Source organism: Eriocheir sinensis, chromosome 52, assembly GCF_024679095.1.
Source record: "Eriocheir sinensis breed Jianghai 21 chromosome 52, ASM2467909v1, whole genome shotgun sequence".
NCBI lineage: Eukaryota > Metazoa > Arthropoda > Malacostraca > Decapoda > Varunidae > Eriocheir > Eriocheir sinensis.
The window spans coordinates 6,590,043-6,604,974 of NC_066560.1; the positions used below are offsets into that span (position 1 = coordinate 6,590,043).

General features: G+C 40.7%; 1 protein-coding gene across 2 annotated transcripts in view; it reads right to left on the reverse strand.

Moving 5' to 3' along the window:
• The window catches only part of LOC126982988 (E3 ubiquitin-protein ligase MIB2-like), a 45,822-nt gene extending 31,140 nt beyond the window's left edge, over positions 1-14,682 (reverse strand). For both annotated transcript variants that reach the window (XM_050835380.1, XM_050835379.1), the window contains exon 1: positions 14,539-14,682. The gene's annotated coding sequence lies outside the window, so the exon portion shown is untranslated. The remainder of the gene's footprint in view (positions 1-14,538) is intronic.
• Between the last annotated feature and the right edge of the window lie 250 nt (positions 14,683-14,932).

A 14,932-nucleotide genomic window follows, 5' to 3' on the forward strand; every position in this document is an offset into this window, starting at 1 on the left:
AGTCGGTTTTCCAGTCAGTCAGTCCCTTAATCAGTCTAAGGTTAGTCAGTCAATCGGTCAATAAGTTAGTCAGTCAGTCAGTCAGTCAGTCAGTCAGCTAGTCAGTACATCAGTTTGTCAGTCAGTCAGTCAGTCAAACAGTCAGTCAATCCGTTAATCAGTCAGTTAGTCGGTCAATAAGTTAGTCAGTCAGCCAGTCAGTCAGTCAGTTAGTCAGTACATCAGTTTGTCAGTCAGTCAGTCAGTCAGTCACCCAGTCAGTCAATCCGTTAATCAGTCAGTTAGTCAGCCAGTCGGTCAATATATTAGTCAGTCGGTCAGTCATTGTCAGTTAGTCAGTACATCAGTTATTCAGTCAGTCCGAGAGTGCTCATAATAGTCAGTCAGTTAGTCAGTCGATCAGTCAGTCATTCCGTTAGTCAGTCAGTCAGTTCAGTCAGTAGATTATTCAGTCAGTCAGTCAGTCTTCGAAATATTCATAGTGCTTATAATAGTCAGTCAGTCAGTCAGTTAGTTATCCAGTAAGTCAGTCATTCCGTTAGTCAGTCAGTCAGTTAAGTCAGTAGATTATTCATTCATTCAGTCAGTCAGTCAGTCAGTCAGTCAGTCTTCGAAATATTCATAGTGCTTATAATAGCCAGTCAGTCAGTCAGTTAGTTATCCAGTAAGTCAGTCATTCCGTTAGTCAGTCAGTCAGTACCTAGATTATTTATTTATTTAGTCAGTCAGTCAGTCAGTCATTTGGCCTTCGAAATATTCATAGTGCTTATAACAGTCAGTCAGTCAGTCAGTCAGTCATCCAGTAAGTCAGTCATTCAGTGGGTATTGTTATTTTTATGATCATTACAATTACCGTTATTATTATTATTATCGATATTAAACTGCTAATCACCACCACTAAGCAATCAGTCAACTCATTAATTAAACATTCATTGGAGCAGCATTATTCTCTCTCTCTCTCTCTCTCTCTCTCTCTCTCTCTCTCTCTCTCTCTCTCTCTCTCTCTCTCAAGGTCAGAGAAGGCACAGCGGCAGTCATCCGTGTCGACGCTCGCCATATAAGTAAGTCATTCCTCCCTCCCTCCCTCCTCTTTCCTTCTGTTTTCCCCCTCTCTCTCTCTCTCTCTCTCTCTCTCTCTCTCTCTCTCTCTCTCTCTCTCTCTCTCTTTCCTTCTGCTTTAATCTCTATCTCATTCTCCTGTTTTCCTCTATTTTCTGCTTTCCTTTCCTCTCTCTCTCTCTCTCTCTCTCTCTCTCTCTCTCTCTCTCTCTCTCTCTCTCTCTCTCTCTCTCTCTCTCTGCAAATGACTGTGCATTGAAAAGGGGTGAAAGCTAATGACACACACACACACACACACACACGCAGAGGCATATCTCACAGATTTAAATGAACAAAAACAATAACAGTTAAACATGATTATAAAAGCGATTTCATTACACGAACAATTACACTTCTAATTAAATGCATACATCCACTCGTCTCTCGCACATACATACATACATACATACATACATACATACATATATACACAGAAATATTACACGTTAATTCGTCATTGTATACACACACACACACACACACACACACACACACACACACACACAAAGATAGATAGATAGAGAGAGAGAGAGAGAGAGAGAGAGAGAGAGAGAGAGAGAGAGAGAGAGAGAGAGAGAGAGAGAGAGAGAGAGAGAGAGAGACAGGTGTGCCAAGGTCTTTGTAGACGTGGGAAAGAAAGGTTAGCACACCTGTTATGTCTGAGAGAGAGAGAGAGAGAGAGAGAGAGAGAGAGAGAGAGAGAGAGAGAGAGAGAGAGAGAGAGAGAGAGAGAGAGAGAGAGAGAACAGGAAGATAAGAGGGAGAGAGCGGAGATAAGGTGAGAGAGAGAGAGAGAGAGAGAGAGAGAGAGAGAGAGAGAGAGAGAAGTAGAGAGGAGGAAAGGGCGTGGTGAGATGAGACGTGGGAGAGGAATGCGGGAGAGGAGGAAGGGGAAGAGATGGGGGGGGTGAGAGGAAGAGGAGGAGGGGGAGGAGGGGGGAGGGGAGGAAGGACAGAACCAAAGAGAGGAAGTGGAGGAGGAGGAAGGAATGGGAGGAATGGAGGGAAGAAGAAGGTGGGGGTAAAGGAGGGGAGTTGGAGGAAAAATGAAAGAAAATATGAGAGAGAGAGAGAGAGAGAGAGAGAGAGAGAGAGAGAGAGAGAGAGAGAGAGAGAGAGAGAGAGACTCATTATCAGCGCCTCAAAAATGAAGAATGAAAATTAAGCCGAGAAAGGAAAAAAATAAAAGGAAAAAAGGAAAGAGGAAGGAAGAAAAAAATGAAGGAATGAAGAAAATGATAGTGGGAGGGAAAGAAAGATAGGAAAAAGGAACAGTGGAAAAAATGAATGAAAAAAAGGAAATGAAGATAATGAAGAAAAAGGAGAGAAGCCGAGGAACACAAAAAAAGAATGAGACAGAGATAAAGGAATGAATAAATGAATAATAAATGAAGGAGGAAGGAAGGAAGGAATACAAAGGAGGAGAGGAAGGAGAGATGAATAGAAAGGAAAGAGGAAAAAGGAACTGAGGAGAAAATTAATGAAAAGGAAGAAATGAAAAGATAATGAAGAGAAAGAAAGGAGAATAGAGAAGCCGAGGAACACAAAAAGAGGAATGAATAAATGAATAAATGAATGAATAATAAATGAATGAAGGAAGGAAGGAATACAAAGAAGGAGGAGAGGAAGGAGAAAGGGATAGAAAAAAAATAGGTGATGATGATGACTATTGGGGCAGTCTGTTTTTGGCGCCCCATATGCAAGGTCACATAGCGCCGAACGTGAACTAAATAAACTATAATATAAAACCAAAAATAAAAATAATGGTGAATAATTAAAAACATGATATAGGGACTCAATAAAAGATCAATAAAACCTACAGGAGGATATTAGATAGGAGTGAGACTGTGAACGAGGAATGGAATGAACGTGAAGGAAGATTTGAAGGAATGCTGGAATGAAAGGATAAGAAATGAATGACGAAAAAAAAAACAAGAAAAAAACTTTGAATAGAGAATAAAACAGAAGAATTAAAAGAAACAAAGAAATGGGTGAGACAGTGAACGAGGAATGGAATGAACGTGAAGGAGGAAATGAAGGAATGCTGGAATGAATGAATAAGAAATGAATGAGGAAATAAAACGAGAAAAAACTTTGAATAGAGAAAACACAAGAATGAAAAGAAACAAAGAAGTGGGGTGAGACAGTGAACGAGGAATGGAATGAACGTGAAGGAGGAAATGAAGGAATGGTGGAACGAATGAATAAGAAATGAATGAGGAAATAAAACGAGAAAAAAATTTGAATAGAGAAAACACAAGAATGAAAAGAAACAAAGAAATGGGTGAGACAGTGAACGAGGAATGGAATGAACGTGAAGGAAGAAATGAAGGAATGCTGGAATGAATGAATAAGAAATGAATGACGAAAAAAAAACAAGAAAAAAAACTTTGAATAGAGAATAAAACAGAAGAATTAAAAGAAACAAAGAAATGGGTGAGACAGTGAACGAGGAATGGAATGAACGTGAAGGAGGAAATGAATGAATGCTGGAATGAATGAATAAGAAATGAATAAGATAAAAAATTGAGAAAAACCTTTGAATTGAGAAAAAAAGTGAAAAAAAAAATGGGTGAGACAGTGAACGAGGAATGGAATGAATTTGAAGGAAGAAATGAATGAATGCTGGAATGAATGAATAACAAATGAAAAAGATAAAAAAAACGAGAAAAACCTTTGAATTGAGAAAAAAAAGAATGAAAAAAAAAAGAAATGGGTGAGACAGTGAACGAGGAATGGAATGAATTTGAAGGAAGAAATGAATGAATGGTGGAATGAATAACAAATGAATAAGAAAAAAAATTGAGAAAAACCTTTGAATAGAGAAAAAAAACATGAATGAAAAGAAACAAAGAAATGGGTGTAAGTAAAAAGAAGAAGGGAATGAAAACACAAATGAAAAAAAGGAAAGGATGAAGGAAGAAAGGAAGGAAGAGAGGAAGAGAAAAACGGAGGAATAATAAGAGAGAGAGAGAGAGAGAGAGAGAGAGAGAGAGAGAGAGAGAGAGAGAGCAAAGACCGTGGGAACTCTACGTCTCAGGACAGGCCAAGTATTTCCCTCCGGCATCCTCCTCCTCCTCCTCCTCTTCCTCCTCCACCTGCATTCTCTCTCTCTCTCTCTCTCTCTCTCTCTCTCTCTCTCTCTCTCTCTCTCTCTCTCTCGACCTTGTATGCATGTGTGTCTGTCTGTGTGTGTGTGTGTGTGTGTGTGTGAGAGAGAGAGAGAGAGAGAGAGAGAGAGAGAGAGAGAGAGAGAGAGAGAGAGAGAGAGAGAGAGAGAGAAGAGGAAGAAGAGGAGGAGGAGGAGGAGGAGGAGGAGGAGGAGGGGAAGAGGAAAAAGAAAAGAAGGCCGTTCATCTTTTTCTTTCAGTCGAGAATGTTTCCTCGACTCTCTCTCTCTCTCTCTCTCTCTCTCTGTATAGAATTGGCTGGCTTTCAACGTCTTATCAAAGAGAGAGAGAGAGAGAGAGAGAGAGAGAGAGAGAGAATAGAAATTACTGCTGATGAGGTGACAGTTGCATTTATGAATTAACGAGAGAGAGAGAGAGAGAGAGAGAGAGAGAGAGAGAGAGAGAGAAATGGGTAAATCTATGTAAATGAGACCATGGACAAATATATGTATTTACACCAAGGGGGAGAGAGAGAGAGAGAGAGAGAGAGAGAGAGAGAGAGAGAGAGAGAGAGAGTGCCATTTCTCAGGTGATCACAAGAGACTCAATGAAGTTTTGTAGTGGACTTTATCTCCTCCTCCTCCTCCTCCTCCTCCTCTTCCTCCTCCTCCTCCTCTCACACGCCCTTACCTTCCCCTCAGGCTCCCCTCAGGTGCCCTCCACGCCTCTTACTCAGACAATACGTGTTTAGCACTATTGGCAGCTCTCTCTCTCTCTCTCTCTCTCTCCGGTTTTTTTTTTTACTAATTCTTGTTCATTTCCTGTTTTAAATTATTCGTGGTTATCATTTTTGTTTGTCTATTTTCCGTCTATTGATATCTATTCTGCCTTTTCCTCTTCCTCCTCTTCTTTGTTTATACAAGTGTTTGTCTTGTCTTGTCTTAGTTTGTTTATATATATGTTTGTCTTGTATATAAGCTTGTCTATTTTGTGTGTCAAGATCTTTTTCCTTCTCTTCTTCCTCTCCTTAACTGTCTATATAACTCTCTCTCTCTCTCTCTCTCTCTCTCTCTCTCTCTCTCTCTAATTATGCCTAGTTATTATTCTTGCATGTTCGTCTATTTTCCGTCTATTGATAACTATTCTGCCTCTTCCTCCTCTTCTTAGTTTGTTTGTATGCATGTCTTGTAATTCTAGATTCTTTTCCTTCTCTTCCTCCTCTTTTTAAATGTCTGTAACTCTCTCTCTCCCCATGGCGTATATAGTGAACCGTGGGAAAGACACAGGACGGAAGATAAGGTGTGGAAATAAATGAGGTGAGTAAACGAAAGACTTAAACGTCAACAAGATAATTCGTGAACGGGAGGGAAGTTTAATGAGCGACACTATGAATGGAAAGAGCGGCGATAAGGTGACAGGAAACAGTGAGGAGATTAAGGAGAAGCGAGATAAATAAGAATGACAAGAAGAGATTGGGAGGGAGATAAAAAAAAGAGGAATGGTTTATATACATACTTATACCTACTTCTGTAACACACACACACACACACACACACACACACACGCCACTTTAGGATATCCACGTGGGTCAAACTAATACAAAAAACAGCAACCGTGGGAGGGAGACAAGACAAGAATGGAAACTCTCTCTCTCTCTCTCTCTCTCTCTCTCTCTCTCTCTCTTAACCACCCACTCACTTTGTTTACACACCTCTCGAGTTGCCACTACACGTAATAGTAATAATCATAATAATAATAATAATAATAATAATAATAATAATAATAATAATAATAATAATAATGAGGTGGCGGAGTGATACAAAGTGACGACCGTATTACAACCTTGTATGGTGAACTACGCGGTACAAACTAGTTCGTTCTAGATACGTTAATTAAACTCCAATAATGAGATTACTACCACCATCACCACCAACAACAATTAGTTCAAGAGAGTTGTAAAAAAGTGGTAGTGGTGATGGTGAACGAGTGTGTGTGTGTGTGTGTGTGTGTGTGTGTGTGTGTGTGTGTAATATTATGTTAAGCTGGAGGTCAACCCTACCTGCCTGCCTACACACACACACACACACACACACACACACACACACACACACACACACACACACACACACACACACACTTTATGCTCGCTGTTTCGTAATAATACAATGTTGAGGAAGAAGAAGTAGAAGAAAAAGAAGAAGAAGAGGAAAAAGATGGAAAAAAAAATATCATTATTATTAGTAGTCGAAGTAGTAGTTTTTGTAGCTGTTGCCTAATATAAAGTAGTAATCATAGTAGCAACAACAACAACAACTTTAACAACAACACTAATACAGGCCCTCCAAGGTGTTGAGTTACCTGCCAATTAACTAACAGACCAATTAAACACGGCAAGCAAAGACAAAACGCAGACACAGAGGTAAACATCAACAACGAGGAGGAGGAGGAACAGTAGCACAGATGACCACGGGTAAAGAAGCAGGACCCAAAAATATCAATGCAAGGAAATGGAGTAAAGGAAAGCGTGAGTATTAAAAGGCATGAGAAGATTAGCACAGGTGAACAAAACAAAGACACGGGACTTAATTAAATGCAGGTAGGTCGATAATTAAAAGGAGGAACACTAGCACACACGAAAACAGATTAAGAAACAAAGAAACAAGACCCCCAAGAAAGTAAAGGAAAGCGTTAGTATTAAAAGGCATGTGAATATTAGCAAAGGTGAAAACAAGCAAAGACACAGGACGTAAAATTAAATGCAGGTAGGTCGATTGTATTAATTAAAAGGAGGAACACCAACACACACGAACACAGATAAGAAACAGGACCCCCCAAAAAAAATCAAAGCAAGGAGATCGAAAGTAAAGGAAAGCGTGTGAGTATTAAAAGGCATGTGAAGATTAGCACAGGTGAACACAAACAAAGACACAAGGCGTAAAATTAGATGCAGGTAGGTCGATAGTATTAATTAAAGGAGCATTAGCACAGATGAACAAAGATAATGACACAGGACCAAAAATCAATGCAGGAACCTTGATCGTATAAATTTAAGCTTGAGAGTATTAAAAAAAACAGGTCAACATTAGCCAAGATGAACACAGATAGAGAAACAGGACCTAAAACTACATGCAATTAGCTCGAATATAAAGTAAGGCTTGAGAGTATTAAAAGACAGAGGAACATTGATAAAGACAGGGATAAACCTACATACAATAAGCTCGAAAATAAAGAAAAGCTTGAGAGTATTAAAAAGATGAACATTGATAAAGACAGAGGGCCAAAACTACATCCAGTAAGCTCGAATATAAAGGAAAGCTTGAGAGTATTAAAAGACAAAGACAGAGGAACATTGATAAAGACAGGGATAAACCTACATACAATAAGCTCGAAAATAAAGGAAAGCTTGAGGGTATTGAAAGACAGATGAACATTGATAGACAGAGGACCAAAACTATATCCAGTAAGCTCGAATATAAAGGAAAGCTTGAGTATTAAAAGACAGTTGAACATTGATAAAGACAGGACCAAGACTACTTACAGTAAGCTCAAAAATGATGAAAACCTTGAGTATTAAAAAAGGATGAACAAAGACAGTGACAGAAGACCAAAACTACATACTGTAAGCTCGAATATAAAGGAAAGCTGGAAGATTAAAAGACAGATGAACACTGATAAAGACAGGACCAAGAATTAAATGCAGCAAAAAAGTATTAATGAAACCTTGAGGGTATTCTAAGACAGGTTGTGATTGAGGGTGTTGGTGGTAACATTCCTATTGGTTACAGTAACTATTAGGTGAGGGTTGGGTAATGTTATGTTATGTTAGGTAAGGTAAGGTTAGGTTGTGTTAATTTTAGGAAGGGTTAGGTAATGTTAGGTAAGGTAAGGTTGTATTTATTTTAGGGAAGGTTATGTTATGTTAGGTAAGGTAAGGTAAGGTTGTGTTCATTTTAGGTAGGGTTAGGTAAGGTTAGGTAAGGTAAGGTAAAGTAAGGTAACATTAGGTTAGGTAAGGTTATGTTAGGTGAGGTTAGGCTAGGTAAGGTTAGGTTAGGTAAAGTAACGTTAGGTTGGGTTAAGAAAAGATAAGGTAAGGTTTGGTAAATTAGGTGATATAAAATTAGATAAAGTTAGGTCAGGTAAGGTAAGGCTAGTTTAGGTAAGGGTAGACTAGGTAAGGTTAGGCTTGGTAAGGTGGTGGTTAGATTTGGAAATGCATGCATGTATGTATGTATGTATGTATGAATGAATTAATGCATGTATAAGCTAGGAATAAAACATGAAAACAAAGAAATATAATATGCATGACGATCTAATCTCTCTCTCTCTCTCTCTCTCTCTCTCTCTCTCTCTCTCTCTCTCCTTCATAATAAACCTTTGTTCCAGCGAAGGAGACAAGAAGTATACCACCACCACCACCACCATCACTACACCCCCCCCCCCCCTACCACCACCGTCACCACCACCACCATCACCACTACCACATTACTACACCCCCCCAAACCGCCCCCACCACTACCACCACCACCACACCATTACTAACCCCCCCTCCTATACCACCACCACCACCACCGGCCGACAAAATCAAGGCTCCTGTTTCATATTAGGTTCCTCCGGGCTCGTTCTTGTCCGCTGAAAATTCGAGGGGCGAGGATATGAAGGAGCGAGAGAGAGAGAGAGAGAGAGAGAGAGAGAGAGAGAGAGAGAGAGAGAGAGAGAGAGAGAGAGAGAGAGAGAGTAATCAGTATCGGAGATCATGGAGAAAGGAAAGGGAGGGAGAAAATGAGGGAGGGAGAGAAAACTTGGAGGGGAGATAGATTAACATGCGAAGGAGGAGGAGGAGGAGGAGGAGATGAGAAATCGGATAAAGGGTGGAATGAGGATGAGTTTTCTTCACTTCTCTCTCTCTCTCTCTCTCTCTCTCTCTCTCTCTCTCTCTCTCTCTCTCTCAGATCACCCCCACATGGTTGTCTTTGTGTGTGTGTGTGTGTGTGGCGTCATGGCAGTGCTTGTGTACGTAAAGTTTTGCAATCCTGCCCGGAGGACACACACACACACACACACACACACACACCGGTGGTCCCCTTTTGTGACACCTGACACGCGACAAAACCTGACTGCACCACCACCGTCACCGCAACCACCACCACCATCACCGCAACCACTACCACCATCATCACTATCACCACAACCACCACCATCTTTACCTTCACCACCACCTTCTCCCTCTCCTCCTCATCATCACATTCCACCATCACCTCATCCACCTCCAACTCACCACCACCACCACCACCACCGGAAGCTATTTAAAAACCCCAATCAGTAGGTAATTAGTATTGAATCACTTTTCTCACATAAAACATAAACAAAAGAATATAAAAGTGGAGAGGATTTATATAAGCTTTCATTCCTTGGTTCAGTGTTAAGGAAAGATACCTATTTCGTCAGTAGGCCTATGTCGGACCTTGCATCCATGTTCACCTATTTGAAAAGCCTCTCGTAGAAATTGCAGGTGATTTTCATAGCCTGCTTTGTGACCCTGGTGATATTTTTTTTTTACAGCAAAGGAGACAGTTCAAGGGCATAAAAAAAGAAAGCAATAATGAAAAATAAAAAAGCCCGCTACCTACTTACTGCTCCTAAAAAGAGTGCAGAAGAGCGGCCGAAAAAGAGGTCAGTTTCGGGAGGAGAGGACACAGGACTTCTACACAATGAACGGGAAAGAAAAGTCACCCAAGAAAGTCCGGTTAATCTTCTCTGTGGCCTTGGAAACTTGTCGTAAAGGGAACCCGATACTACTTATTAATACTAAAAAAACTTATTCTAACGACCTTTATACTCCATTTCCTCATTTATCCTTAAGCCTTTCCTATATCCTTAATCCTATCCTCAACTTTACCCTTCTGTGCCTTAAGTTCTTAACCCCATACATACATAAGGAGAGAAAGGACGGATGAAGGAGAGACAGGAGATGAGAGGTAGAGGAAGCCAGGAAGGGATGGATGGATGATGGAGATAGGGATAGAGGGGGGGGGTGTAGGTGAAGAGGGGGGCAGGATAAGAACTAGTTCGTACTGGTGATACTATGGGGGGCGGGGGAGTGAAAGCAGTGGTGTTGAAGGTGGTGATAGTGATGGTGGTGGAGGTGACAAGTAATAGGTCGGTATTATAAGATACTTACACTTTTCACATCAGCTATTTCTAAAGGTCAAAGAGGGGGTCAGTCGGATTCTAATGAGTGTTTCTTTAGGTTCATGGTACAGAAGAAGGGTCACGCTACCACCAGGGTCATAAAACTACTCCTGGAAATGCCCACAACTCCTACGAAAGCCTTGTCAAATATGTGTTCTTGGGTGACGAAATGTTTACAGTGTCAGCGATGTATGTCAAGAGATAGCGGTGGTGGATGCTGGGATGCTGTAGGACTATGGTGGTGGTGGTGGTGGTGAAGGAAGTAGAAGGAAGGATGTGGTGGAGGAAGGCATGTCACAAGGGAGATATATTTACACGGAGAACGGAAAGGAGATAGGGCGGTGGTGGTGGTAGTGGAGGTGGTGACGTCTCAGGTGGTGATGGTAGTGGTGGTGAGATAAATCAGGCTGTGTGGTGAACTGGTGATGATGATGATGCGAGAATAAGGATAAAGATAAAAGTGGAGGTGTACCGTGGCGTGTGGTGGTGATTCAGTGGCGGTGATGACTCAATAGTGGAGGTGATGCGTAGTCTTCTGTAACATGGAGGAAGTAAAAATGACGTCTGGTGAGTGATGGTGGTGGTGATGATGATGCAAGCAATGATGATGACGGGACGTGGCATGAAGGCGGTGGTGGTGACGGTGTGTGGTGATGTAGTGCAGAGGTGGTGGAGGAGGAGTTACGCAAATGACTATGTAGGTAGCATGTTCTGTTGTGTGGTGCGTGATGTATTACAGAGGAGGAGGAGGAGGGGGAGGGAGAGAGGAATAGGAGGGTTACGCAAATGAATATGTAGGTATGTTCTGTTCTGTGGTGCGTGATGTATTACAGAGGAGGAGGAGGAGGAGGAGGAGGAGGGGTAGCAGAAATGACTATGTAGGTATGTTCTGTTCCGTGTTGCGTGTTGTGGAAAGGAGAGCAGTGGGTCGCTGTGGTGTTACATGAAGAAGTGTTGCTTTGGCAGATTACAAAACCACCAAGTCAACGCTTCAGGAAATACAGGCAAAGAAGATTCACTGTGAGAAAGTAAAAGCAGTTAATAAAAAGAAAAAAGAATTAGAACAAAAAGAACGAGCAAGTAGTAGTAGTAGTAGTAGTAGTAGTAGTAGTAGTAGTAGTAGTAGTAGTAGTAGTAGGAGGAGGAGGAGGAAACAAATGATAAAAATAAGCTTCAGGAGAATAATGGTGTTGCAAATGTCATAATGGCGTGGTTGGGTGGATATAGATGCAGATAGATGAGTAGAAAGAAAGCATGAAAGGAAGGAAGGAAAGAAGAAAGGAAGGAAGGTAGGAAGCAGGGAATGAAGGAAGAAATCAAGCAGGGAAGGAAAGAAGAGAATTGAAGGAAGGAACGAAGGGAGAAACAGATAAAAGGATAAAAATATACCATTGATACTGCAATGAAGAAATGCAAACCACAACGAATGAATGAAAGAATGAATGAGTGAATGAATGAAAACAAATAACAAAAACAAATACCAGTAAACAGAGGAACAACAACAACAACAACAACAACAACAACAACAACAAAATGAAAATATTACGACAGAAAACCTAAAAACAAGAAACAACAAAAAATAAGAAAAACAAAACAAAACCTTGGAGAATAATCAATCCAGCCCATCGACACACACACACACACACACACACACACACACACACACTACAGCTAAGTGGAGTGTCCTCTTAAGTACAGTTCCTGACGCCAACGGGTTCCACTTGAGCCATTGACGCTGTGGAGTTGGAGGTCACGTGACTTTGACCTCTTCTTAGTCACCCAGGTGTTGTTTTTATTGTTAGTCTCGCCTTACTCACCATCATGATTGCTTGGGTACATCCTGCTCTCTCTCTCTCTCTCTCTCTCTCTCTCTCTCTCTCTCTCTCTCTCTCTCTCTCTTGCATATGTTCTACCATTTAATTCAAGCAACATTTATCTCTCTCTACCTACTATATCTATATCTACGTATCTGTCTATCTATCTATTTCCCTACATATCTATCTACTTACAAATCAATCTATCGCAACTTTACTTAAAACTTCTTCCATTCTCCTTTTACTAAACTTCCCTTCATCCTATCTTTTTTTTTCAATCATAGAACCCTTTTCATACCTCTCTCTCTCTCTCTCTCTCTCTCTCTCTCTCAAGGGGCGAGTACTCAAGACACACAAAAGACTCATGACCTTCCACCATTCATTCATCTTCGTGAGGCGCCAAGGACGTGGTTGTCATGAGTAAATTGATGGTATACGTACCTTGTGAAATGAGAGAGAGAGAGAGAGAGAGAGAGAGAGAGAGAGAGAGAGAGAGAGAGAGAGAGAGAGAATATGAAGGAGGGAAGGTGTGGATAAAAGTATGTAAGAAATGTGGATAGAGATGATTTCATACTGGGAGAGGAGGGAAGAAAGGGATAAAAGAAGGCAGGGAGGGAAGGAGGGAAGGAATGGATGAATCAAAGGAAGAATAATGGAGAAAGTTGACTTCACACAGCAAGAAAGGAATGAATAAATGAATGAAGGAAGGAAGGGAAAATGAAACGAAGAAATGGATGAATGAAAGTGAGAAAGAAAATGGAAGGAAGAATGAAGAAAAAAAATTAAGAAAGGAAGGAAGAGTAAAGGAAAAGAAGATAGAAACAGACGAATTAAGAAAAAAAAGAAAAACAAAGACAACGAAGACACAAAGCAAAAAATGGATAAACGTATGAAAGACGGAAAAAAACAAAGGAAAAAAGGGAAAAAAAGGAAGACAAACACAAAGAAAAGTACAGATAAACGTTTGAGACAAAAAAAAAAGCAATAAAAAAAGCCAAGAAAAATAGGAAAGAAAAGACAAAACAACTTAATGACAGGGGTTGAAAATACGTATACGACAATTAGCGAGATACGATAACGCCAAATCGACACACGCCTAATTTTCCTCCACGTCGCCCTAATACCAAGATGGGGATAAGTAATGATGATGAAACAGCGACGTTACGAAGAGGAGCGTCGAGGAATTGCACGAAAACATCAAAACAAGGAAGGAAAACACTGAAAATAAATATAGCCTTGGTGTGTGTGTGTATGTGTGTGTGTGTGTGTGTGTGTGTGTGTGTGTTGCAGTACGGAAATCCTGAATGTTCTTTTTAGCACTGAATAAACTGACTACGGTACTACTACTGATAATAATAATAATAATAATAATAATAATAATAATACCACCACCGCAACCACTACTACTACAACTACTACTACTACTACTACTACTACCACTACTACTACTACTACTACCATAAATAACACGATCACGAGCACCAACACGACCTCGAACAATAACAACAACAACAATAATAATAATAATAATAATAATAATAATAATAATAATAATAATAATAATAATAATAATAATAATAATAATAAAGATATTGGCATCACCTTCTCAGCAATTCGCTCACACATACATACCATAACATCCTCGAGGGTAAACATTATGCAGATAGTAGTAGAAGTAGTAGTAGTAGTAGTAGTAGTAGTGGTAGCAGTAGAAGCAGCTGCAGTAGTAGTGGTATATATAAGTAGAAGTAGTAGTAGTAGTAGTAGTAGTAGTAGTAGACTAGCAGGAACATTAATCAATTATACAACCGGAAATGTAGGGCTACTGTATTATGCAAATCAACACAAACACACACACACACACACACACACACACACTCACACCACCACCACCATCACCTCCACCACCACCAACAACAACAATAACACGAAAACTGACAATGGTAACGTGACAAAACCCAACCATACAAAACCAAACGAAACGAAACAAAACAACAAAAATAAAGCAAAACAAAACACAATCCCTTACATTCACGACCATTCTGAAAATCGACAGTGTAAACAAACCCTTTTTCATTTTCTTGTTGTTGATGTTGATGTTTACGAGAATCCCGACACACACACACACACACACACACACACACACACACACACACACACACACGTACACGATGTAAATATACGCATTTTTACGCACCCGTCACCACCCGTCCCACCGTATACAAGCGTTCCCCCAAACCAGTGAATATGCCATCTGCTGGGGCCCTTTCTTCCCTTCTGCAGCCCTCCCCCGCCACGCCCTTACACCCCTGACGAGCACCAACCTTCCTATGGCCGCACTGTGCTTCAGGAATTCCTCAAGTGTAATATTTGTCCCACTGAGAGAGTCAATGTTGCATGAGGAGGAGTAACACGCACCCTCCTCCCCTTACGTCTGAGAGTGAACTGAAGGCGAGGAGAGGATGCCATCAATGTAACCAGGCTCTATCGTTGCTAGCACCTCGTATTTTCCGGTTTTCCGACCCATAAGTGGATAAAATAACATCGATACCTCATGGTTTTAACACTAGGTTGAATTGGATGTCGTTATCAGTGTGGCTACGGTAGTTTTTTGGGGCCTGAAGCTGATATATGCAATCTGGTAACGCCGTGCCTGCCATGTGTCGCCAGCCAGGTGATCCGCCCTCTGTCTGCCTCTAGTATTGCTGATGTTAGCTC